Source organism: Pinus tabuliformis, chromosome 1_2, assembly GCF_031772625.1.
Source record: "Pinus tabuliformis cultivar Carrire ecotype Pingquan chromosome 1_2, CPIR1, whole genome shotgun sequence".
Lineage (NCBI taxonomy): Eukaryota > Viridiplantae > Streptophyta > Pinopsida > Pinales > Pinaceae > Pinus > Pinus tabuliformis.
The window spans coordinates 7,691,621-7,717,351 of record NC_142298.1 but is presented as its reverse complement, the minus strand read 5'-3'; the positions used below and the strand labels follow the sequence as shown (position 1 = coordinate 7,717,351).

At 37.3% G+C, this 25,731-nt stretch overlaps 1 pseudogene; it reads right to left on the bottom strand.

Annotated features, from left to right (window-relative positions):
• Nucleotides 1-7,036: 7,036 nt before the first annotated feature.
• LOC149204042 (importin subunit beta-1-like) lies at nucleotides 7,037-25,173 on the bottom strand (annotated as a pseudogene).
• Between the last annotated feature and the right edge of the window lie 558 nt (nucleotides 25,174-25,731).

Below are 25,731 nucleotides of genomic sequence, written 5' to 3'. Positions count from 1 at the left end.
TAGAGCATGCCTATTATAGAATTCGTACTGTCTCCTGGTCTATAGAAGTGCTGCTCACACCATTCTCTATATAAAGTAATAGTCTCGAATCAATTTAGATTATTAATTATAGATTTAGGTTTAAACAAGCATCTGTGGGCAAGCAGGTCTTCATATCTCTCCAATATATATCTATATGCGGCAGACCTTGTTTAGGCAATCTATTGTTTCGGGTATAAGTAGGGAAGTTTCCTCATTCTGTAGGATTCTTAAACGCATTTCTAGGGCCACGGAATGCGTCAAATTCACATACCCATGCCTCCTTTCTCATAACAGGTTTACGCCCGATTTCTTCCCTTCTAAAAGGCCTCTTCCTCCTTTACTAAATTGGGTGTGGTTTCATCAGTGTTCTCCACAAAATCCCTGAAGTTCTCTTAATTTTTTCGAGGGTTGGGTTTTTATAGTGTTATCTACGGTTAATATCAGCGAAGGGCCTTTAGATCCGAAGGTATTATGGGGCAGCAATCTCTGATATACAGTTTTGTCGCGAGGGGCACCGTGGTGCTTGCGGAGTACACGGAATTCAAAGGCAATTTTACAAGTATTGTTGCTCAGTGCCTGCAAAAGCTTCCCACCAGCAACAACAAGTTCACATACAATTGCGATAATCATACCTTCAACTACCTTGTTGAAGATGGCTTCCGTATGTATTGAGATGATTCTGTTGATTTTTGAGTTTTGTCGGTAGACTTAGGGTTACATTTTGTATTCCTTTTGGGAATAAGGGTTTTGCTTCGATGAATTTATTGGGTTTCTGAGAAATGGTTTTCATTTTATTTTTAATGGTAAGTGACGTTATGTTATGTTGTGACAGGGTTTGATCGGTTCTTCTGGCTGAGTTTGGATCTGTTTCTTATTGATGGGTATGTTCATGCAATGATATTTTATTGTGATCCATTAATGATTGAAAGTGCATTCTAAAGCCTGGATGGGGCCGATCCATCATCTCTTTAGGCATGTGTGTGTGCAAGCATGTCTAACGTTGCAGAGAATATAGACAAACAAATGAGAATTTTATTGCACAATAGGTAGTCCAGGATTGGATGGGTTTGTTTGTGGCCTTTGCTTGTGTCACATTTTTAACGTAGGTATCATTATGAAGAAATTGTGTTGTTGCATGGAATCTCATATAGCCCAAAAGGGATCACCCATTCAAGTAACTTGCCTGTGGTCTATTTGAACAAGGGATCACTCGTACACAGGAAGCTATGATAACTGGTCAAGATCATCCAATAGAATTTGCTTCTGGTGGAAAATATAGAAAGTATTATATTATTATCAACAACTGGCGCAAAATATCTTTAGGATTTCTGAAGACTGGAATTAAAACAAAGGCCCCTTGAAGCATAAATGCTACTGTCCAATCTGATAAGGAATACTTGGAGCAGAAATGATATTTTCCAATCTGATAATGGATTTTGAATTCAATACAATGCTAACTGTGTTGGCTGTTTTTTCAATGTGAAACTAAATCTTTAGTAGTAGTGGTGTTTGTAGCATTTTGCTTGACTATGGAGACATACATCTAGAGGATCATTTGGTTGCTCATTTGATATTCTTTGTCAAATATGAGCTAATATGTATTTTTGTTTCCTATAGTATATCTGATCCTCTCTTGACTCAGTGCTAGGTGTTATATTTTATTTTATTTTAATTTTACAAAAAAATGGAAAATTTGATTATAATATAAAAGCTATGACTGAAGTCAACAGGGAGAAGTACAGTTAAATAAAGCCAGTGTCCTAACCCTGATAGGAGAAAGGCAATTTCAAGGCCATCTTGTTGTTTGAATGATACTAGTAAGTAAATGTGATTGTAATACATTAATCTCCTCTGCTGTCGGACTCGACTGTTATTTTTGTGATGCTGGCTTCGATTGTGTGTTATACAAGAAGACAGAGCTTTCATCGATCTGAAGCTTTGATTGAAATTTCAAAGTTCTGCATTAATTCTAAACGGGTTTGACTTTTTCAATTTTCATGGTGTAATTCCTCTCTAATCTGAAGTACATAAAGGAGTGCCTCATCTCCTTGATGGCTTCATAAACCCAGTTGATGTATAGAGTGACTTTCAGATGCACATTTAAGGGTTACAACTAATGTTCTTGTTCTTGTAATTATTAGGCTCTTTTGTAAAAATGTTTTACTGGCAGTAACTGGATTGAATTATCTTGAATTGATTTATACTTTGCTTCGATAACAAATAATTCTAATGGAGTGAATTGTGTGTAATGTGTGGATAGTCCTCTGCAATGAACTGTGTATATTCAATTCTCTAAGGTCTGGTCAAAGCAATCTTCAAATCCGATCTCATTGATACAACTTAGCATGCCAAACTCTGCTCTGACCATAACCTCATATGATGCATCCCCGAAATACAAGAAGCCAAGAAGTCGCTCCCACTACTCCTGCTATCAGCGCAAAGATGACCAGGAAGCCTGTAGCAGCGTTTCCCATTGGAAAATACACCGCCCACAAGGGGTTGGTAACGGAATTCCCATGCCTACATGTCCACCATTACATTATTACCGGTATGCATACTATTAGTCGCATCACATTTTGTGTAATTTGTAGACTAGATTACGTTGCGTAAATTGTAAAATAGATTATGCTACATTTCTCGATTGTAAAATACGTCTGATTTTTCTCAATAAAATGAAAGCGAATAGCTAAAACATTTTGTTGTAGTTATTTTTTGGAAACATCATTAAATAATGGGAAAAAGCTAATTTGGCATCTCTGAAATGCAGCCTTCGTTTTCAAAGATAATTCAACAGCAAATTTAGAAAAGATTCCATCAGCATTATTGTTGGTAAGTGATTTTGTTACAAAGCTCACTATATTTGGTTCTTGTGAATATCTTTACACTAGTTAGTAGAAAAAGTAATAGATAAACTTTTAGTAATATTTGTTTTAATTAAATATTAACTGTAATGATCAACACGCAACTGTAGAATGGTGTTCTAGCTCTTTGATGGTCAATGTCAAACAGAGGCTTCAAGGTGACAGTACAGGTGAGAACGAGAGCACAAGCTGGAAGTTCACTGAGGTAATGGGACTAGTCCATTGTAAGTCTATTAGATTAACAGATACACTGCCAACAGGAAAGGCAAGTTCTCTTCTTATATATAGTAGTTTGAAACTACTAATTTTCATGTTCTCTCAATGCTCCCAATCACTCTACAAGATCACCACTGAGTAGTGTCATACTGCACCCTGCTTCTGTAAGAAACTCTGTTGTCTGTTGAAGCACCAGTCTATTTGATCTATCTTCAGGTTGATCCTTCACCTTTCCTCAGTAATCATCCTCCATCACCCAATTGGGCTTTTAGTGAAGCTGAATTGATGATTACTGGTGTAGTCTCCTTTCCTAAGATTACTTTCCACAGATTTCAAAGCTTTTGTGCTTATGCTAAATTGCCAATTGCTGTGATTATTTCGATGGAACTTATGGGAAGCAGTGAATAATGTTGTGTCCTGGATTTCCATCTTTTGAATCCAATAAACCCCTTTTCTTAATAGGTTTGTACCCCATTGAAAACATATTGATTCCTCCAAAGTAAAACACACCTATTCACATTTATCAACCAAACAAAACCAACTCTGAGGCCTTCCCAAAATTGATCTAGGTCTGTTTTTCCAAGGCTGGTAAACTCACATGGACTTTCTTTTTTATCAAAAACTCTCTTTCTACTGCATACAAAAGTACTATTACTGTTTGAGAGACACCATATCTTACAGTCTAGAAAAAAAAAACAAGGCTTTAGATTGACAAATTTGTTCAAATCTCTTTCTGCCCCTGCTAGACATATTTAAGCTTTCTTAAAGGATATGACCAACTGCTTGAAATGTGGGGGCAGAATTGAAACAAATTACGAAGGATTTCAAGATGACACAAACTTAAGGAAAAAAATATTTAACCTCTGTTCAGGTTGCCATGTTGGCTGTTACTCTAGAAAAGGCCTGTTTTTCTTGAGAAACGACCAGCACTGCTTGAGAAATGATCAGTGTTGCTCAAGAAGCACCTGTTTCTTGTGTAAAACATTTCCATCAAGAAACATGAAATGGTTGCCAGAAATGGCTTTTCTGACACGTTTCTCAGTTTGGACAGGTTTCAGCCAGAAGTGACATAGCTGTCGTTTCTGGTAACAGAGCTATTTACAGCATCTTCACTTGGAAAATTAGGCAATACCTTAAAAGAATATGGTTTCGTGCTTTAAAATAGACTAGAAATCATTTTATATTGCATAAATTAGAGATCAAATAGAGTATTCAAACAGATAAAATAGTGCCTATGAGAATCTGAAATGTAACTGGCAAAGCTTACCGAATTTCAAGAATGATAAAGCATAGCCAACAAACTAACAGACCATTATGCGAGTGACAAATAGTAGAATAATGTTTCTTTATGGTTACCTAATGGAAAAGTTCAAGTAGGGGCGTGACTGCAAATTTATTAGGAATTATAGGCAAGAATTGGTTACTAACTATTTGCAACGCTTTTACTAGAAAACATATGCAAGACTTTAACAGAGAATGGTGTTATGTAGATTAGCCCGTGCTCACCACAGAAGAATTCATCTTTCCAGCGACTGTTTTCTCTTCCCGCAGAAGATTTTCTTATCAATGACTTTGCATGTGCCGTAAGGATCAGACTTCCCTTGTAGGTTGAGATTCTTCTCCTATCAGACTCAATTTGTACAAACAAATCCATGCAACCAATGCTTTCACACATTCCCCTGCACGTGTGTATGTAATTCAGCCCAATTGCATAACGCATTTGAATAGCAATGCTGCACATAAGCTATGGATGTGGCAATGTAATGCTTTGAATCCATCTGGCAAGGTGTGTCTTCAACTTCGGTTTCACTTGCAGTAGTTGAATGCCTCTTCCATTGTCGATTTAAGTTCAATTAATCTTTCGAACTTACTTTACAGGTTAAAGCAAATGTTCAACCACACATTTTGCAACCACCCAATAGCACCCTTATGAAAAATGATACCAGTGACAGAAGCCTAGAAGAGGTTGTCCCTTGCTTAGCTTTGTCAAAGAATGATTCATATATAATGTCTGCTTGGGGTGGGAGAGTGTCCTTGTTCAACATGGTAACATCTAAGGTGAGGAATTCTTCTGCTATCTGCACATGCGGTTCTGTTGAATTCATGAGTTTCTATAGTATAACATTATAAAGCATGTATTACATGAATAAAAGGGACCGTGAGCACCGTGCACTATGATACAAAAGCACATACTGTGCACTATGGTACAAAAGCACATAGACCCTGCTCCGGCTCATAATATGATGGTTCCACCTGAATACTCGAATGAATAGCCATCTTTGTTCCATTGGAAATCTAATAGTACCACTCGAATTATCGAATGAGTAGCCATCCCTGTTCCATTGGAATTGTTTTCATTGTGCTGAGGAATAACCTCTGCTTGCTGCTGGTAGTCCTGCAGGATGGTTGGCAAATCCTGGCACTCCTGTACAACATGCTGCAATAGCTTCTGGTGCAGCTTCTCTCTTTCCACCTCTAAATGCAGGTTAGATAGTTGATATTCTATAGGTCTAATTTCATTGATGTGTGCATGCAGAAGTGGCACTTTCTCTGCATCTAGTTCACATTTTGTTGTAGTTCTTTTTTGGAAACATCGTTATAAGTGATTATTAGCTATATAGAGTTTTGGATGACTCATACTTATTTCATGTTATGTTCAGGCCGCCCTTTCAAAAGAATCAGTGCCAGTGACCTTAATTCAGAAGAACCAAAAAGTTGCAACCAACTTTGTTTGCACTATCAAAACAATGCAATGCCAAATGTAATGCCAATGCAATATCAATGTTGCAATGTATATCAATGTTGGAGCTCAGTAAATACTCTTTGTTCCGAGAATCCGTTATGCATGGGGCAGGTCGTTGCTGTGCATTAGTATACAACTCTGATCATTTATTAAGTTCAATAATAGTGCTTTCGTATGAACTACACATTTTTAGTTTATTCAATTTCGGGTGCTTAGCCTCTGCACTATCAAAACGATGCAATGCCAATGCAATATCAATGTTGCAATGTATATCAGTGTTGGAGCTCAGCAAATACTCTTTGTTCCGAGAATCCCTTATGCATGGGGTAGGTCGTTGCTGTGCATTACTATACAACTCTAATCATTTATTAAGTTCAATAATAGTCATATGGGTGCAAGCATTCTACCACACTCAATGCAAGGACTTGCTGCCTCGCAGCGTCCCTTGTTTGATATTAAAAATGGGTTCAAAGTCTAGATAGAGGAGCACCTGGATGTTGAAGTTGTGTGTTAGACACATTGAAACAAGAATAAATTAACATCAATTAGACCATGAAGAACTACAAACCTTTCATACAAAACCACAAATATATATCAAACTCGATATCTATATGATTTTTAGTAAGTTTTTAACTATGACAAAGATTAAATTAGACAAGAGGTAAGATTGTTGGTCTCAAATATTTTCCAAACAGATAAACTTACGACGAATAAAGCATCTAAAAAACCAGTTTGCTAGAAGTGATTAATGTTTCACCCCAAATGGGAGTAATCATTATTTCCAACAACCATCACATGTTACCTAGATTTCTTTTATAAAACACTAAAGGGTCTTGTCCTTTTATGCTTTTCTTATATTCCTTTCTAGTATGCCTCAAATCTCTTTAGAGTTAATTTCCCTGATTCCCTTATGATTTCCCTTTTAATCCCTCCATGACAAGAGTATTTTTAAAAGGTCTTTATTGGATGTTTCAAATTATTTGGTGCATTCTTTCAAAATTTATTTTAAGTCTCCAATAGGTTTGTGTATTTTCTTTTTTCCCACAAGATATTTCTTTGTTCTCTTCAGTCCTCGATAGTCCCTTACCAACTCAAATTCATTTCTATTCGTTAAACTAACTTTCTAAGACTATGTATCCTCAAAAGTCGTGCATTTACCAAGAAAATGGTTGTATAAAGTTGAATTCCATAATATTTATGTAACATTTTTTCCAAGTGTGTTTGAAAGGTCACCAAGTACACCGGTAACAAATTTTGTAACATTATCATGCCTACAAATAATGAAACCCATGAAACATCAAAAGGTAAGCCTTAATGTATTTTAGGAACAAAAAACATAAGTATCTTAATATAGCTCACAATTGTCTTTGATTATTCTGTAATAGGTCATTGGTTAGTTTGGAAAATGGGGTCAGGGCTTAGTGGTAGAGATGCGCAGGATCTCGAGGCTCAGTTCTAGGATGACTAAAGGTTATCTATTCACACGATCTAATCATTGACGGAGAGGGGAAATTTATCCTATAAGATTACTAATCGAGTATTGAATTCCATCTCATGCCAAGAATAGAACAAATATAAGGAATTAGAGTGTAAAGATGAAGATTCTTTGACATGCCTTCGATCGGATATCCTTTCATCATGTGTGCAGGGAGAGGAAAAATATTGCTAATGGCTTTTGGCATGAAGTAATTTTAATGGCTCACGGAGATGGATTATACATGAAATTTCGGAGCCACATATTTCTGAATATGCTCACCCTCTATATTATTAAATTTATCATCATAAGACATTAAAAGCTTGCATGATCTAGAATTGCATATTTTTGTGATGTAAAACCATTGATGAATTGTTATTTTTTCTTTGTAAGTGGAAAGGGAATATATATAGATACCGATTGTAATTTTATTTTATATTAATCAAAATTTAATCAAAACTCTAACTTTTTTTTGACAAAAGTAGGAAAAAGTGAACTGAAAATACTCATTCTCAATAGAATATATATATATATATATATATATATATATATATAGATATGGCTTGTGATTTTATTTTATATTAATCAAAATTTAATCAAAACTATGACTTTTTTGATAAAATTTAGAAAAAGTGCGTTGAAAATACTCATTCTCAATAGAAATGTCATATATATATATATATATATATATATATATATATATATAGATTGTAATTTTATTTTATATTAGTCAAACTTTAATCAAAACTATGACTTTTTTTTTATAAAATTAAGAAAAATTGCATTGAAAATAATTATTCTCAATAGAAATATTTAAGTTATAAAGCAATCAATATATACAATGTAATTCAAACAACGGGAAAATGAGATAATAATTTAAAATATGGTAAACACTATATTTTCGGAAAATAGAAGACTAAAAGAACTCCTACCCCTACCTTTCCTTACCTTGGAAGACAATCTCAATTAATTGCAATATATGTACCACATATGGAATCATTAACATGGGCTTTGAATTCTTGATTCCAAATTCCTAAATATGCCTCAAAAATAAAATTTCTCAATTGATTATTGTACAAAACCATTTCATCATTTGCACCACCTTATTGGGCAACAATATTTGTTGTAGACAGAGGCATTGGCATAGCATAAGAAAGATAGTTCTCAAAATTTCCATCAATAGCAAGAGCAATATCCCCAAAGCATGAAAATATAGGGGGCCTTCTCTAAATGGTGTGAGTGACTACATGACAAGTCTTTTAAAACATGGGTCATAATACCATCAGAATAAAGAAAACATTTAGCTTCGAAAGCATGAAAAATGACCACCCGTTGTTTCTGCACAAACTTGATACACCAAAATTTTTGTGACCCATTTTAGCATACTCATAAAACTCTATCATTTACTTCAAAAAATTTAGTGCTAGTAGGATAATCAAGAGCACCTATTGCCAACATCGCTTACTTATGCACTGTTGCACTTCTATAAGTAAACATTTGCAGAAGAGAGAACCATCATTTGGTCTACGTATTGTAGAATATAATATCTTCTTGCCTCTTCACTGATGAGCTTTTGTATAATCACCTGCAATAAACCACATAATTATTCTTGAAGATCACCCTTTTTCTCTTTATCATCCGAAGACACTATCTACAATTCTGTGGTCTGGTCCAACTTTGTCATTATTAAAGGGATACTTTTCATTATAACATTTGTAGTTTCTTGAGTTGAGCATCTCATAGTTTCATTTAGGGTCTCATAAGCAGTTGTTCTAATGCAACAGTCGACAGTGTTAAAAGAATGGAAAACAAAGATATTATTTAACAAACTTTGCAACTCTTAGGTGAGGGCTTCACCTAGAGAATGCCTCTAGAATAATGCTCTACCTGCTCATCATTACAAATCATGAATATATAGTTTACACACATATAGGGAAGTTAGAATAACTACCTAAGAAGTAGGAACTAAATCCTAATTTGAGGTATACACATAACCAATGAACCGACTCTCTCCTAAAATACATTTCTCCATTATCTTCAACACTCCCCCTTAATTGATAAAGGGTTCACAAGAACTCCTAACATCTCCCTAAATAACTCAAACTTAATTATTCCAAGAAGCTTAGTAAAAATATCTACAACATTGTCATAAGTATTTCAATATTGAATATGGATTTTCTTTGACTGAATCTTCTTCCTAACAAATTGAAACTATGTATCAATACGCTTTATGCTTTTATGAAACACTCGATTATTTGCAAGTTTGGTTGACCTCTAGTTATCACATCTGATAACAGGCTCATCTTTTTTTTCTTCTCCGGGACCCTCGAGAATTCTCCTAAACCAAACTGCCTCACATGTTGCTGCACACATTGCTTGATACTTTGCTTCTACTGAAGATAAGGATACAATGTTCTGCTTCTTGCTACTACATGCAATGACACTAGACCCAATTTTGAATGCATAGCCCATTATGGATCGTCAGTCATGTAGACTTCTGGCTCAGACTAGTCTGAAAAACCTATCAATCTAACATCAAACAAATAAGTATATTTAATACAAAAGTCTAAGGTTCCTTGAAGATACCTTAAGACGCCTTTTGTTGCAGCCCAATGATTCTCAAGAGGCTTTGACATGAATTGGCTCAATACATTGAGTGAAAAAGCCAAACCTTGCCTAGTTGTAGTCAAGTAAATTAGACTCCCAACCAACTGTCTATATAGTGTTGCATCGACCTCCTTTGAACCATAATTATTATGAAGTTTGGTAATATGTTGTAGAGGCAATCATGCTATTTTCAATTGATCCATTATGAACTTTTTCAATAGACTCCTGACATACTTTCCCTGAGACAGAAAAGTCTGGCCAGAATCCCTCCAAACTTCAAGACCCAAACAATAATGTAACTCTTTGAGGTCTTTCATCTCAAAAACTTGTGACATATTCTCCTTGATTTCTTTAATGAGTTCATCATCATTTCTTGTAATGATAAGAACATCTACATATAAAGAAATCAAAACAATTTTCCCATTTTCATCAAATATGGTGTACAGATTAGCATCATTCTGGCTTCTTTTATAACTGTGTTGTAGGAAAAATGAATCAATTTTATCATACCACAACCTGGGTGCTTGTTTTAGCCTATACAATTCTTTCTTCAATCTATAGACTAAATTTTCCTCCCCCCATTTAACAAACCCTTCAGGTTGCACTAAATACACTTCTTCTTTTATTTCCCCATTTAAAAATGCAGATTTCACTTCTCGCTGGTTTATCATCCAATGATGTTTGCTAGCTAAAGCAATTAACATTCTGATTGTGTTTAATTTAGCTACAGGGGTGAAGTTTTCCTCATAGTCTATTCTCTCTTTCTGTGAGTACCCCTTTGTAACCACCCTAGCTTTATATTTGTCTATGCTCCCATCTGCTTTAAATTTAGGCTTGTATAACCATTTGCAACCTATGGGTTGTTTGCCTTCAGGTAGTTCAACTAGATCCCAGGTTTTGTTTTTCATTATTGACTCATATTCCTCTGCCATGGCTGCCCTCCATTCACTATATTGACTTTCTTATTTATAATTAGAGGTTTCAAAAATGTTTAACATACTAGTTATAAGAGCATGATCCCTATATCTTGTTGGCAACTGAATTTGCCTACCTGATCTCCTGAGTGGTGGAATGGCTTCAAATATGTTCTGATCATCCCTTGATAGAATTGACCTGCAACCTGCATCTGTACCATCCACATCTTCCTTTTTCTGTTGTTGTTGTTGTTGTTTCTACGCATGGTTGTCTGTATCATCACTTCCATCCTCCATCAGCAAAGGCATGTGCCATTGTTCATTGCTTCTTCCATGGTTTCCATCATCAACTTGCTCATGGAATACCACATCTCTACTTGCAAACACTTTATGAGTAGAGGGGTTAAAAAATTATAAGCTTTAAACTCTATGCAGTACCCAACAAAAATGCATTTTATGGCCTTTGAATCTAGTTTTTGCCAATCCTCTTTTGGAACATGAGCAAAGATTTGGAGCCAAAAACTCTTAAATGATTAATTGTGGGCTTAAAACCTAAAAAATCTTCGAATGGAGTTTTAAAATCAACATTTTTTGTTGGAATCCTATTCTTCAAATATACTACAGTATTTATTGCTTCCGCCCAAAATCCATTAGACATATTCTCACCTTTTAACATGCTTCGAGCACACTCCACAAGGGTTTTGTTCTTCCTCTCTAAAACCCTGTTACACTAAAATTTCTCACCATGACTATTTGCAGTCAGTATGGCTCCATCAATAACCATACTGTCCTCCTTGGCAAGTCTTATACCTTTGCTCCTCATGTCAAACTCCAAAAAAGACAGAAAGCCTTTAAAAAATCAATATAACTCTGGTTCCGCACTTTCTCTTACTCTTACCTGCGGGCACGCACCTCAAGTACATAATACCTGCATACTTGTACGCTCTGTCTGTAAAGGGGTGGGTGCGTACCCTTGTAAAAGTCAAAAGGCGCAAGTTTTACTTCAAAAAGCTTACTTGCGGTCAATTCTAGAACATTCTAGAAGATGGTTTGACGTGGATTGAGCGCCTCCAGATGGTTCATGCATCCCAATGAAAGAGGAACTTATCCCATGAAGAGGGGAGCTATCCCTTTGAAAGAGGGGCTTATCCCATTGATGGTGGACCTGTTTAACTTCCTCCAAAGCATTATAAATACAAGCATTGGGCCAGAGGCAAAGGAGGTTGAAAGCTGAACATTCCTAAGGGTAGATGCTGCTGAAATTAGGACTCCCTTATAGAGATTGAGAGGAGAGATCCCATTCCTTTCTTAGCTTCATTTGGAAGTGGGTGAGCTGATCAAAGTAGAGGAGAACTCTTGTTGGACCCTGGGAGGGACCTGCACAACACCAAGGCATTGGTTGTAAGGTTTCTTTTGTTTCCAATTAATACAATTAAGTTCATTTTTCTCAACAAGTTGTTATATATAATTTGTTTCATAAACTCCTTGGTCTTTATGATGAATATGTTTTATTATATGAGTTATTCAGGTGCTATGTAATCGTTTGCTTGTTTGTGTATGCAGGCTTCAAGGAGAAGGAGCTCATCTGGATCGAAGAGGCTTAGCTGCTACAAACAGCGTTGGACTAAAGGTAAGCCTTAAACACCTGGTTGCTTTTATTTTAAATGCATATTTAGGGAAAGATAGTGCTTGATTGTTTTGTTTGTCACTAGAAAACGCCTTAGTTTCTAGGGAGGTCGGTTTTGTCCGCAAAATTGACTCTTTCCACATGACAAAATGGCGACCATACTGGGGAATCCATGGATTTGATTGATTTCTCTTTTGATTGATACTTTGACCAGAGAAACTGTATTTTCTGTTTCTGTTTTTGACTTGATGATTGTGGGATTGGGTGAATTTAGTTAATTTTGAGTTAGTTTTTATTTTTCATAGTTTTGGGAGAGGTACGCACCCTCTGAGTTAAGCACAGTGCGTACCTATACGCACTTTTTCTTTGTGCACAGAGCGTGGACGCACCTGTGTAAACAGGTTGCCTACGTACCCTGTCAAAATTTTGAAAATTTTAAATTTTTCTCTTTTTTATCAGTTTAGAATTTGTTTATAGGTTTTAGCCATTGCCCAGACCTGCTTGTTCCCTATCAAAAAACTTTCCTTGGTTAATTTCATTGGCATTCCTACTTTAAGCTTTTATCAATTGGGTGTTTTGAGTCTCTTTTTTGAGAAATTCTTAATTTGATTTCCTTTGGTCATTACTTGGAGGTTTGTCTCAGTCTTTTAACAATTTTGCATCTTTTTGCTTTTGGCTAAATTGTGTATGAGTGTTAATCGCCTTTGAGTGTTTTTATTTTTTGATCTTTGGAACTCTCACCCAATTTTCTTGACTTGCACTTGATTGGTTCTTAGATTACATTAGAATCATCTTGTGCTTGAGAATTCTCTTGCGTAGATCACATTTGCATAATTAGAATTCTCATTTTCGGAATATGAATGAAAAATGTGCATAGATTACATTTGCATACTTTTCAAGTGAATTGTGCATAGATTACAATTGCATAGTTTACATTCTGAAAAATCAATCGTAGATTTAGATCAGTTTTCTTTGATTTGAATTTACATATTTTTATGCTTGTTTTTAACACATAAAAATAAAAATAAAAAAGTTTTGAAATTGATTTGCATTAGTTTTTCTTGATGAAATTAGTGCATTAGAGAATTTGTTATATTTTCTCTTAGTGATCAATTTTTGCATTGTTGGAAGTGAATGGAAACTCTCTCCTTACTTTAGTTAGGATTCACTGAATTGAAAGGATTACATTATCATATTCGATTGCATTCAGTTTTGAGTCGGGTCATAACACCATTGGTTTCATATCCATTTACCCTTTTGAGTAATAACAGCCTAAATAACACAGCGCTTAATTAAAATTCATCTAGTAATTTTTACATTTCTAGGCCTCTAATACACCAACTTAGCTTAGGCTAGTGTCTTGGAGTAGGAGAGTAATTAACTCTCCAAGACAGTAAAAACAAACAAGTAGTTGTATCTTGTGGTAGGAAGAAATCCAATTGTTGCATTTATGCTCTGGGAAAGCTCCTCTTAAAGGAGAAGCACGAGATCGTGTCCGAACCAGTGTGGGAATCAATCCTTCCTCATTGGGAACGACGCGAGATATTCACGTATTAAAAACGGTAAACCTCGGATTAACCATTGTCGAGGAGCCTGGGGTCACTTGTTGGTAAACCTTGGATTATGTCAAGGAGCCTTCAAGGGGATTGAGCTTGCTACTCTGCCCTTGCGTGCGTATCGGATCGTAGACTGTTCCCCCAGGTATATTTGTCTCAGTTGGTAACCTTAGTGGCCATATTCTTTAGGACTCTTCCTGAGGTGACAGTGGTGGGAAGATCCCACTGTACCTGGAGCAGATGTCGGCTAGACTCACTTGGATTTTCTGGGGGGTTCTCTTCACTCGAGACAGTTAAGTGGAGGAACTTGTGCCAGTCTATTCATTAAGCAGGTTGCCGGGGTAACTGTTCCAACTGCTATTTCTGTATTGAATTCTGCGACGTTGGATTTCATCACCAACTAGTGTTTTCGGTACGGAAAGTTACTGTTTGTGTGTGGTTTGACTCCTAGATTTGATAGTGCGTGTTAATTTGTTTGTTTTTACTTTTAGAGACCATAGGTGTGAATTGTGAATTGTTAATTTTAGTTTTAAATTGTTAATAAAATTCACTGAAGTTGAATATAATGGCAACTGTTCCGGAATTTACCAACCTAGGAACTCCTCTTAACGAGGATCCTAGTACTTTTCCTTTCTTTGGAAATGTTGGTCCTCCTTATATGGCTACTTTGTCATTACCTGGATTTACAATAGGATTACCGATATGGTTATTTTCAACTTCGTTGGCCTAAAATACTCCAATTGTTCCACCTCAACCGAATGCTTCACCTCAACAGAGTTCACCATCTCAACATCACCAACCTTCTGTTGACCCTTTACCTTCTTCGCCTAATTTTTCTTCCTCCATTTCTTCCTCTTCGCTTGGTAAAAGCCTCAATGCTAGTAACCAGGTGGCTAAGAAGAAGAAGAAAGGGAAGAAGAAGAAGAAGAAGAAGAAGCAGCAAGATAAGAAAGAAGTCAACCAACCAACCACGACTGTAAGTGTTAGTTGTGTTGAGGAAAACTCCGACATGCATCGTAAACCCAAATACCTTTGCAGGCTTTGTAATGGTGACCACTTCCTTATCAATTGTCCTGGTATTCCAAAGGTCTTGGAAGTATGGTCAGAAAAATCACATCAACTTTCCATTGATCCATCAACCAGTGATAGTCAGGTTCCTGGAAAAAAGGGTAAAGTTAGGTTTCCTTGTAAGTTATGCAAAGGGAGTCATCAAACTCACATTTGCCCTCACATGGATGAAGCCTCGAAATTGTTGGAAAACCTTACTGTTCCACAGCAAGAATTTCCAACTGGTTACCGTAAACTTTCTCCCAACCTACCGTCAACTGATGGAGCGATTGATCTAGTTTCAAGTACAGTCGATCACACTCTTCCATTGGAGAGTGAAACTCATATCACTCAGGTTGATGATCCATTAGTTGATCAAGTGGTCGATTCAATTTCACATTCGGTCGATCCCACTTTCCCTTTAGAGAGTGAACTTCATACCGCTCAGGTTCTTCTTGTTACATCAGATTCTTCTACGCCGGGGGGCATTTCACATGTTTCTACAGAACCCCCTCCAAGTATTGAGGTCTTTTCCTTTGATTGGAATAGACTGACAGAACCTCGTCTTCCTTCCTCCATCCCTTTCCAAATCATTGTCAAGGTTGGTGGTAGGCACATACATCGTACTCAGGTAGATGAAGGTGCTTCTGTTAGTATTTTATCCTCAACTGTTTGGAAAGCTTTGGGTTCCCCTCAGCTTGCGCCTATTACGCAGAATCTGAAAGCTTTTAATAGAACCATTAGTGAACCTTTAGGGATCCTTCCTAAGTTTTCTATTACCTTGGGAGGTAAAACTGTCTGTATTGATCTTATGGTAGTTCGAGGTCCCTTGGATTTCAATTTACTCCTTGGGCGAGACTATGTTTATGCAATGAAAGCTGTCGTATCGACACTCTTTCACATGATGTCTTTCTCTCACAATGGCAATATTGTGACTATAGACCAGCTTTCATTCCCTAGTCTTGTTTCAACTACCAATAATATGACACCCCTAAATGTTCTTGATTCTAAAGTGGTATCTACCCTGCCACGGGTTAATTATGTGGCAACTGGTCCCATGTTTTCAGTTACCGATGTAAGTGAGCCTCTCACTGTTTGCTCATCTTCCTTTGATTTAGATCCGGTAATTGACATGGAAAAATCTATGGGATTACTTGAACGCGATGTTCTTATCCCTTTTGAGTCCCTTGACATGTGTTCCTTCCAGAGAACTATTCTTCCTTCTGATGAAGACCTCTTGGAAGCCATGATCAAGGTGTGTCCGTTGACATGTCTTTCTTCCAGTCGGAAGCCATGATCGGTGTCCGCGAGGATAGTTCCTTTTCCTGTGTCAACCTCGTTAAAAAATGAAACAGGTGTCCGCGAGGATAGTTTTTTCCTGCATCAACCTCGTTAAAAAATGAAACAGGCTGCCATGAGGACAGTTCTTTTCCTGTGTCAACCTCGTTAAAAAATGAATCAGTTGGTTCGAGGAAATTTCCTTTTACTGTGTCGACCTCGTTAAAAAATGAATCAGTGGGTGCGAGGATAGTTCCTGTTACTGAGTCAACCTCGTTAAACAATGAATCAGGTATGAGGATAGTTCTTTTCTTGTGTCAACCTCCTTAAAAAAAATGAAACAAGGAGTCTTGAGCATAGTTCCTTTTCTTGTGTCAAGCTCATTACAAAATGAAACAAGGAGTCTGGAGCATAGTTCCTTGTCTTGTGTCAAGCTCGTTAAAAAATGAAACAAGGAGTCTTGAGCATAGTTCCTTGTCTTGTGTCAAGCTCTTTAAAAAATGAAACAAGGGTAGGTTATATAGGTAGATTTTAGAGAGTAGAACCGAGGATAGTTCTTTTCCTGTGTCAACCTCGTTAAAAAAAATGAGACAGGGTGTTAGAGGATAGTTCATGTTACTGAGTCAACCTCATTAAAAAATGAATCAGGTAGATTTTAGGATATATAGGTAGATTGTAGAGAGTAGTTATGAGCATAGTTCCTTATCTTGTGTCAAGCTTGTTTAAAAAATGAAACAAGGGTTTTAAGGATAGTTCTTTTCCTGTGTCAACCTCACTAAAAATGAAACAACTCCCACAAGTCTTTCCAAGATTTCGAAAGTAAACCTTCATTTCATCCACTTGGTTGAATGCAATGAAGCTTGGGAGGCATGTACCTTGATTTGCATCATTATGCTGGGGGCATGCGAACTTATAACAAGCATAGTTTTTCGTTTCAAGCTTGCATAAACATGAAACCGAATCCGAGCATAGTTCTTTTCCTGTGTCAAGCTCGTTAAAAAATGAAACAAATCCTCCTCTAATTGAGTCGAGAGTTTGACTAGATCTCATAAATGTTAAGTTGTATATTTAGGTTAGTTATTTTAGTTTTTGCATAATTTTCTTACAGTTTTAGGTCAAGTCTTTCAAATGATCTCGTACATGAACCTTCATTCCATCCAGCTTGTATTTAGTTGAATGAAATGAAGCTGGGGGGCATGCGCTCTAGCAGTTACGCTTAGGGGGCATCAAGCATAGTTTTCTCTCTGTTTCAAGCTTGTGTAAAAATGAAACTACTCTGAAGCATAGTTTTTCTCTGTTTCAAGCTTTTGTAAAAATGAAACCTATCTCGAGTCAATTTCAGTTATTTTCAAGACTCGTTAAACTCATGAAAATCTCGAGATTATTTTGCTATCTTTCATTCTTGTAAAACAAATGAAAATGCCGAGTTCTTTCCGTCTTTTCCTGCTCGTAAATTAAATTGAAAGTCGGCCATATGAGTACATTTTTATCATATTTTCGAACTCATTAAAACTTACGAAAAAGTGAAAACCATGAGTACATTTTTGTCATTTTTTCGAACTCGTTAAAACTTACGAAAAAATGAATCCTTGGAGTTCTCTTTTAAGCCCTTTTCAGACTCCTAAAATGTGAAAAGATTGTCGAGTTTTCTTTTTAGCTCGTTAAAACGGAATTAAAAAGACGGTCCTCTTACAGCCCTTTTCTGACCGTAAAAACATGAAAAGATTTCCGGATTTTTGTCGTTTCAAATTCGATATTGGAAATAAAACGACGTGTCCTTGATCGCTTTCTACTTTTCAGATCAGAGACACTAATCATGAAAGTACTCCTTGGTCGTAAAGATCAAGCGGTTCTCTCAAGTATTATTTTATACTTTTTCGGGCTTGGGAGACACAAATTTACGAAAAAGGTCAACCCTGGAGTCTTCTTAAGTTTTTCAAACTCTCTAAAATTGAAAAACGCCGAGTTTCTCCTATTAATTGGACTCGTTAAAATTTCACAGTAAAGGACCTGTTCAATTACAAACAGGAACGAACCACTCCTTCTTAGGGTTCGAATCTAAACTAAGTTGGACTCATCCGAAGGATGAGCTTATAATCAAGAAAATGTTATCCTCCTCAAGCTTGTAAAAAATAAAGAGGTACTTGCCAAAAATGGTGGGGGAAAAGAGAGGAAAATGAGCCTATTTGTTATACTTTGTCTCGGAAAAACCTTATCACCACTCTTGAACACGACACTTTTCATTCACCTGGGTTGGGAAATCCTTTGCCTAATAGTTGATCAAAACACATTGAAAGTCTTCAGCCGGTTTCCGGGTATTAACTTTGGGACAATTGTTACCAAACCATCTGTAGTGTCATTATGTGTTCAAGAGGAGTCTTGCAAATAAACCATTCATCTGCAAAATATCTGTCATCCATCTTGACCATCCCTGAGTCAGTCCTTACAACTACATTTCTTCAACTTGATCTATGATTTCGTGATTGTGGGCTTGCCTGCAACAGATCGCTTTCTATCGACATCAGCACATTATCTAGAAAGATGATCTAGGAATCATCAGTACCTTGAAATCTGCATGCCTCAATGGCAGGTTTCTCGCCTTTGACGACAGGTTACATCAATGACCTTCGATCAAGGGATTCTGTGACATGTTCGACATCAACACATTCATTCACATCTCATGGATTGTACTAGGTACTTTGAGAGCCATTGACATCACTGGTGGTTTCTCTCACACTTGTTAACAGTTTACATCATTGACTGGTAATCAAGTGGTTTCTACCATGTTCGACATCAACTCATTTATTCGCATGGATAGAATCGTACTATTTCGGGAAGCAGAAATGAAGACCCTGGATCTAGTTTCCGCCATCCAGGCTGCGAGGAGTTTTGTATTCATTATACAGTAGACTAATTATAAACAGATGGCTGCGTCCATACTGTGTCTACATGTGTCTATGATTATGATGTATTGCAAAATCATTCCTATATCAGAGCAGTAGTTAGTTTGTTAGTTAAGTTTTTGATCTGAGTATGGGAATGCCTACCTCAGCGATGATATGATCTCATATATGTATTTTGTGTTGAATATTTGCAGGTTCCGACTGGGCTCTCCACAAGATAATCCTCGAAATGATTAAGTGCTTCACCCTTCCTAGATGATATAAAACCCTGATCTACTACAGACCTCGCACTTTAGGGGGCAATCTGTTACACTAAAATTTGTCACCATGACTATTTGCAGTCAGTATGGCTCCATCAATAACCTTACTGTCCTCCTTGGCAAGTCTTATACCTCTGCTCCTCGTGTCAAACTCCAAAAAAGACAGAAAGCCTTTAAAAAATCAATATAACTCTGGTTCTGCACTTTCTCTTACTCTTACCTGCGGGCACGCACCTCAAGTACATAATACCTGCGTACTTGTACGCTCTGTCTATAAAGGGGTGGGTGCGTACCCCTGTAAAAGTCAAAAGGCGCAAGTTTTACTTTAAAAAACTTACTTGCGGTCGATTCTAGAACATTCTAGAAGATGGTTTGACGTGGATTGAGCGCCTCCAGATGGTTCATGCATCCCAATGAAAGAGGAACTTATCCCATGAAGAGGGGAGCTATCCCTTTGAAAGAGGGGCTTATCCCATTGATGGTGGACCTGTTTAACTTCCTCCAAAGCATTATAAATACAGGCATTGGGCCAGAGGCAAGGGAGGTTGAAAGCTGAACATTCCTAAGGGTAGATGCTGCTGAAATTAGGACTCCCTTATAGAGCTTGAGAGGAGAGATCCCATTCCTTTCTTAGCTTCATTTGGAAGTGGGTGAGCTGATCAAAGTAGAGGAGAACTCTTGCTGGACCCTGGGAGGGACCTGCACAACACCAAGGCATTGGTTGTAAGATTTCTTTTGTTTCCAATTAATACAATTAAGTTTATTTTTCTCAACAAGTTGTTATATATAATTTGTTTCATAAACTCCTTGGTCTTTATGATGAATATGTTTTATTATATGAGTTATTTAGGTGCTATGTAATCGTTTGCTTGTTTGTGTATGCAGGCTTCAAGGAGAAGGAGCTCATCTGGATCGAAGAGGCTTAGCTGCTACAAACAGCGTTGGACTAAAGGTAAGCCTTAAACACCTGGTTGCTTTTATTTTAAATGCATATTTAGGGAAAGATAGTGCTTTATTGTTTTGTTTGTCACTAGAAAACGCCTTAGTTTCTAGGGAGGTCGGTTTTGTCCGCAAAATTGACTCTTTCCGCGTGACAAACCCCATTATGTTGAGGAGTGTGGGGTACTGTGAACTGCTGAACTATCCCATGGTCCTTCAAATATTTGATGAAACCACCCTTCTTGTATTCTACCCCTTGATTCGAGCGGAGAATTTTGATGAATTTTCATGTCTGTTTTTCAATCATGCTTCTAAAATCTTTAAAATACTCAAAAGTCTGAATCTTCTTTCTAAGAAAATATACCCAAGTAAATATCGTGTAATCATCAACAAACAATAAGAAATAATAGGCATCTCCTAATGACCTTGTTTGCATTGGCCCACACAAATAAGTGTGCAGAGGCTCTAGTATATCTCTCTTTTTTCTATCCACATGTGTAGGAATCTCATCTCTATGCATCTTCCCAAGGCACATGCTTTACAATCAATATGAACATTATTTAAGACAACAAGACCATTAACCATACCTTGTTTTTGAAGTAGAAACGGATCATTGAAGTTGATATGACTGAATCTTTGATTCCATAAGTCTTCTGCAGCCATAAATGATGAGGTCAAGGCTTGGTGTGGTGTGCTTCTTACGTTTAGCTTATACAATCCTCCCACTTGAATACCTAATGCAATTGGCTTCATATGATCCAACAGATCTTTAATAACACAATAAGACTTAAAAAACTATACCTTAAGGTTCTGACCTGTTATCATAGAAACAAAGATCAGGTTCTTTTTTATTCCGAGTACATACATTGCATTTTGAATATGTCTAATATTTCGATTAGGAAAAATGAGGAACATTACCATACCCTTTGATTTGGTACCCTCTATCATCACCAAGGTAGATATTTGCACCACTGTTGGTTTCTTTAAAATTCTCAAACCAATGTCTGTTACTTGTCATGTGAGTGGAAGCTCCCGAGTCAACAAACCAGGGTTCTGCTTTATCATCCTCAACAAAGAATTCAAACTCAGATAGAAGCAATTTGACATTTTGATTCTGATCTTCATCAGCAAAGTGTCCTTCATGTTTCTTATTTATATGGTGACCTTCATCAAACTTCTTCTTCTGGAAATTTTTAGTTATGTGACCAACTCTACCACAATAAAAACATTTGGGTCCTAAATCACATACGTTTGAGGACATACCTTAAGTTGGTTTTCCCTGTGGTCTACTTCCGCCTTTTTGTCCTGCATTTGCCTTCCCTCTAAAGGGAATCTTTTTCAACATTAGAGTAAGATCTGAACTCTGGGGTTTCATGGTCATCCGCCTCTCTTCGTGTTGGATCAGCATTCCTGTCAATTCTTTGAAATTGGGGGATTTCTCTCTCGCATTCAAACCTATGATAAACATTTGATAGTCATCAGTCATATCATTCATGGTAATTGTGACCAAATCATTGTTTGACACTGTCTCCCCTTTGTCACCCAACTTATCTCTGAGCTCCTTGATTTGAGAGATGAACGCAACCACTGATTCATTCTCCTCCATTTCAGTGGAGAAAATCTTGTTTTTTTAAAACAATAGGCTATTTGTGTTTTTGATCTCGTACAGGTCCTTGAGGGTTTTCCAGATGTCCTTTACTGACTTACATTCATGGATGTGAGGGATAATATAGTGTTTCACTGACAGTTTTAACAACACCTTTGCTTTGTTTTCCCTCTTTTCCCAGTCCTGGATTTTCATTGTTGTTCCACCTGTAGCTAGGGTTGACTTCAACTCATCACCTATTGCAATTGCCCATGTGTTTTCCCCTCCAACAGGGTCTGCAATTTAAATTTCCGATTGGAATAATTGGAATCGTCGAGCAAATTGCTTTCGTTCAGATATGCCTCTTCCATTTGATTATTCATCTTGACAGGTCTCCCTCAAGAAATAATAAAAAAATTGACCTCCAACAATTAAAAGACGAATCTATTTCCAGATCCAAAAAGCAATTTGAGAAAAAAAAGTATATATGCCCTCTAAAAAACAATCCCTCTCAAACAATTTCTTCTTCCAATAATTAAAAACACAGAGATCTACCACCATATCCTAAAAGGCGATCACAAAAAAATGGTTGTTTTTGTTTAAACAGAACTCTTTGTAATGGATGCTTAAAAACAAATCCGCTTTTTAAAAGATATAGAACCCCTCTTAAAAAAAATGAGCCTTTTTTTTTCAAAATGCGCCGGACACTTTTAATGTTAAAATGTTATAACCCCAAACAAATTTTCAAAAAAAAATAGACCTTACACTTTTTGTCTCAGCTTCCACGCAGGATCGAACTACGAACCTTCACATGATTTTCCTCTTGGCGTCCAGCTTTTGCTCTCAGCCTCCACGCAAGATCGAACAGCCGGCAGCCTTAGACTTTCAATGACCTGGAGTAGCACGCAGCAACGGGTATCCAACAACATCGGTATACAATCCCTTCACTGCAAACGCCCTCGCCAGCAATGACCTTCGAGCAAACATCACTGCGACCTCAAGCACACAAAACTCCCCCAAGAACACAGATCTCCACAGATCTGCACAATCTGGAAGCACAATCCACGCTGCTCCTCCACGCAGTGAACAAAGCACGCAACACTCAGATCTCCTTGGCCACACACACAGGTTCGTTGACCACGCAGGTTCCTTGACCGACCACGCAGTAAGTTGTAGCAGATCTTGCTTCACATGGGTTCCTTGACCACGCACGCAGATGATCTTAATCACCACGCTTCACGCGCATCCACCAACACCACGAGCTGCCCTCTGATCCTCACCATAGTAGATCTAACACAACTCTCACGCAACACTATCTCCATTAATAGTCAGCCTTAACGCAGCAGATCGGTCTCTACGGATTCACGAAGCCGATCAATCCTCCAAGCCACAGGTTCATGCAGAAACTCCCACAAGCAATGCCACGTTGCTGAACGCGTTTTCTGATCTGAATACGTGCGCAGTACAACAAATCACTCTAAGGAGAAGCAGAACAACGCGATTTTCGGTGGAGGAAGGGCGCTGGTTAACAGAGAACAGCGCTAGTCTTGAGCCAAAATAAGCACTGATCAAGCAGCGAAAATCTCCTCTATCACTGCCACTAAGGCCACACTACAGCCACAAGGCACTCTCAGTCCCCCAAGCATTCTCGCTTTCCCTCACTCAGCCCTGAAGCTCTGATACTATGTTAAAAAAACTGGAAGTCAAAGATATTATTCAATAAACTATGTATAAAAACTGGAAGACAAAGATATTATTCAATAAACTAAGTATCTCTCCGGTGTGGGCTTCACCTGAATACTGCCTCTAGTAAAACGCTCTACCTGCTCACCATTACAAATCATGAATATATAATTTACACACATATGCGAAAGTTATAACAACCTAAAAAAGTAAGAACTAAATCCTAATCTGAGGTATACACATAACCAATGAACCGACTGGCTCCTAAAATACATTTCTCCCTTGTGTTCAACAGGCAGCATCCTTCGCCCTAGCGTTGGGAGAAGAGAACCAATTATATCTGGAAGGAAGGGAGATAGAGGGTAGGAGGCAGCACTGACCTACTCATATCTCCGAGCAAGAAAATATAAAGCACCACAAACCTTATCTGCGACATTTAGAGCATCTTTAGTGCTTTCCAATAGTGCCGCAACAATGGACTAAAGGTTTTTCGAAGTAATCACTAGGGACTACACAGTGGGGCCATGCAAGTAGTTAAAATTCTACTAAGAGTCCAAGCTGTAGTATCTTTCATTTGGTTGTTCTTGTCTTTCAAAGCATTAACTTTTAAGTAAAATATTCAATGCCATATTAACAAGCGGTGCAAGTTTTGCCAAGGACGACCCTTCAGTAATACACCCAAAGGCACAGGCTGCTGCCTACGGATACCACTAATCAGGCTTTGAAATATTTTCTTCTACATATGGCATGACCAGGGGAACTATATCCTCCTCAACGGTTCTAGGAACTAACCCGAATCATGCTCCTCTAGCCATAGCAAAATTTCAAGCTCCTTCATTTTCATCATGCTGCTATAGCCATAGCAAAATTCCAATCTCCTTAATCATGCTGCTGCAAGGAATACCTCATTGTTCCTGTCTGGAGCATTCATGGCTTAGACAACAGCTGTGAGAAAAGAGTTCGCTTGATCCTATGCAAGCACATCTGATGATATATATTCCAAAACACATCGGAGAGTTTCCAGGGAAGCTTGCTTCAGAGTCACTCGATTTTCTAGTTGAAGGCTGCCCATATTCGCCAATAAAACACCAACTAGTTCTAGCAATTCTTTACGAGGGATATCAATCACTGCTTTTCTTGCATTTGGGACAATTGAATAGAGTGTCAGAGAAGCCCATTCTTGATTTGAGCCTTGACATTTGGATCAAGAACAACCCAACGCTTAAGGAACTCTTCCTTCATGGTAGCTTCTTTGGCATTGAAGGAATTTTTCAAAATAAGGCCAGCCAACCTCTTACTCTCCGGCGGTTTATCATTGTTTGCGAGTTCACAGACAATGACACAGGAAAGCCTCTAAGTTTTTCTCCTGAAACTTCCTAAGACTTTCTTTGACAAATTTATGAACATTCCCATCTGGTGAATGGGCATTTAGAAAAATCTGCATTACTCCATTAGCCATATCACCCGACTAATACTAAAATCATAACAAAATCAATCAAGACATAAATCAAGAGAAAACCACAAACCAAGAATCAATCAAACCACAAATCAGAATCAATCAAACCGACTATTTGAACCCCAGATTTCAAAAATAGTATACCTTCTTGCTGGTCTAAATCTAATGATGAAAATGCCCATTAAATTGAATATAAAACTGAGATTACAGAATCCAGACAATGGCACAAATAAACCCTGTAGCAGACATTGAAATTGTGTCAGGTAGGGCGATTACCTTGAGAAAAGAATGCAGGAAATGATGGAGAACAGATGTCAGGAACTAAGCTCCATAGCCAATAGAAAAACCTACAAAAGAACAAACCCAAAATACGGAGAGATGGGTGCCCAGAAAGGGAATTTTTTGTCATTCTTATCTCCTAGGGTTTTAGCAAAGAACAAAAAAATAAAGAAGATTCCAGCAAGAATTTGAATTAAGAAATACAACCCTAATTTTAGTTTAGGTTCCATACTCAACCTGAAAAGAATAGTAATAATTTCAGTTCTAGACATATTGTGAAAA